This window comes from Homalodisca vitripennis, unplaced genomic scaffold (genome assembly GCF_021130785.1).
Source record: "Homalodisca vitripennis isolate AUS2020 unplaced genomic scaffold, UT_GWSS_2.1 ScUCBcl_7463;HRSCAF=15159, whole genome shotgun sequence".
Classification (NCBI taxonomy): domain Eukaryota; kingdom Metazoa; phylum Arthropoda; class Insecta; order Hemiptera; family Cicadellidae; genus Homalodisca; species Homalodisca vitripennis.
Window position 1 is genome coordinate 16348 of NW_025783572.1, and position 2748 is coordinate 19095.

A 2748-nucleotide genomic window follows, 5' to 3' on the forward strand; every position below is an offset into this window, starting at 1 on the left:
AACGTATTGTTTAAAACAGGTTCTCCATCGCCCTTGGGTTCGTTTTCGAATTTCATCATCCAGATGAACGATATACCCCGGTGGCAGGTACTGTATCTAAAAGTCTCGAAGAAAATCTACAAAGTTTGCCCAAATATCTCGATTATTTCTGTACCACAAAAGTGCACTCTCTTTTAGCAGTTCAGGTAGAGCTTTTAGCATTCGATCTTGTTGGACTTCATAAGCATCCATCAATTCGTGTAGTCGTTCTAAGAACGATATGGCGTCAGTATCTCTCCTGCCATCAAAACGAAGATTCCATTTGCGCACCATATTGCACAATGTAGGCGGTGTCTGAAATTGCTGTGTGGGTTACTCTCGAAACCAGACGCCATGTTTCCTGACTGCGTATTAGTGAACTCGTAATACTGTTGTGGTAGCGAGTTTTGATGGATGTACGTTCCGGGATGCCATCAATTCATACTCTGAATTCTGGCTCAACTCTCTCGGGGTTGTTTGTTCGAAAGTAGTTGCTCTAGTCGCTACGAGTTGGGACTGTGGTCGTACAGCTCCTGACATTATTCGCTTAAACTTCTTCGAACGTAGCGGTAGGCGGGAGACCAAGCATCTCTCTAATAACTTCCCATCTCTGTTCCTGTCTTCGATTGCACATTTTCGTTATTTGGGAGAGTTTCGCCGCTCGTTTGCTCGACTCACACTTCCATATTCCGTAGGAGCAAATCCGAGGGAAGGGCCTCTTCGCAATCCCACTTCGTGCTAATCGCATCTAATTCTGCTCGCAACTGTTGGCTATTTCCGTCATTCGGTACTCCATAATTTATTAAGTTCAGCTTGTAGCTGCGGTTTGGTGAGGCTTATAAACCCAGCTAACCCTTGCATCCAAGTCGGTTGATATATTGCCGTCATCGGCGCTTGGAGTTACCAAAAGTCTGAGGATTTATCGGATGTCCTGTTTGAACGGTCTTTGGTATTACTCCAGTAGAAGTAGACGTCGTAGGCGGAGGCTTCGTTGTTTTTGAATCTGTTTTCTTTGTATCGCTTGTAGTACCGCTTTCTCCTCCATTAATATACATCCAAAATACGTTCCATCCAAGAAGGTTTAGAATGGTTCTCAGAAACCTTTAAAATGTATAGATCCATTTTCAATAGTTATTCGCAGTAAGTTTTGTGTATTTTTAAGTTGTCTCTGCTGTCGTATCACTTAGTATTTTGTCTTTCCGATTTTCTATTCTTTTCAGTCCAATTGTTCGGGCGCCATTTTATGTGAGGTGTTTCGGTGAAATCGCTTTTTATATCGTCTGCCCTGATAGTTTGCAGTCGTGCTGGGTTCTATTCCAGGGTTGTGATATCGACTTATAGCTATTTATATCTTACCCGCGCCCTCACCGTACGCTGGTAGAGATCGATATGATACACAAGGTTTAAACGTGAGTGAACAGAAAAACTCAGACTCGTTCAGAGCGAATTCAGTTATTCGCACTCTTCAACAGAACGATATCATCACAGGTTTTCTGTTCTATGTTTCCGCGATTTTACGTGGATAAATGTTGATTAGAGCTGTCCAATGCCCGTTCTAGAATGCGACGTTTAGAAAATAAATCCTATTGTAACGACGACTATTTGACAAATTATTTGTGCGTGAGAAAAACAGATTTTTAATATCGGTGGTCCGCGAGATCTTTATTCCACAGCCGTTGGCTCAAACCGGTCTCAGTATCGTCTGCTCGTTTCTTCTTCCTTCAGTGTGTTGTTGTGCTGTGTTAAGCTGAGGTTATGTTTTGACTTTATAGTATCAAAATAAAATATTAAATATATTAAACCAACAGATTCCTTCTCTATACTAACAAGACTAACGTTAACGTATAAGTTTATAAGTTAAGCTGGAAGCAAAATGTCTAAGGGAAGTCTTGTGTTATATCTCTCTCCTGTGAAGCAGCTAAATCCCTTCAAGCAAATATATTTAGGTTATTTAATACAAGTATCCTTGTTCAGCAATAATACAGGTATTTCGTGTGTACTATTTTCCTCTTTAAGCCCTTAGTATCAAATATGCTAATATTAACAAGCATTAAAAGTTTGTTATAGCCTACAAACTAACATTCACTTTGAAACATACTCTTCGAAGTAGGAAGTTAAAGCTTATGCGATTTACAGGGCACCAAACAAATATTATTTAGAAACCGGGCTGAGAATTCAGAGGTTTATTAAGCCAATGAATAATATATCTGTAAACAAGGCTGTTACCTAGATAGCCTAAATTAAGTTCCCAGCCTATCCTGGCGTTGATCAATAACTTTGAGCTTAGGCTATTAGGCCTACACGACTTAAAGTAAGCAAAATATATTATCATGAGCTATAGAAAGGTTTATATATGCTATATCTAGTAGATTGACCAAGTACATACACCTAACTTATCTTATGCACCAAACTATTAACTTTTAAGAATAGGATAACAAACCTATACAGCTTATAGGATGCAAAATATGCGTTTGCAAACTAGGACAGGTAGTGAAAGGTAATAGAACCTATATTTAATAGATACTCTACTGTCACTAGACGAGATAGCCTATAAGCTGGTCTTAACCTATCCTACGCACCGAATTATCAATTTTAGGAATAGGATCACAAACCTACGCGGCTTATAGGATGCAAAATACGCGTTTGCAAACTAGGATAGGTAGTGAAGGGTAGTGTAACCTATAATGAATAGATACGCTACTGGCGCTAACCGCAATAACCTATAAGCTG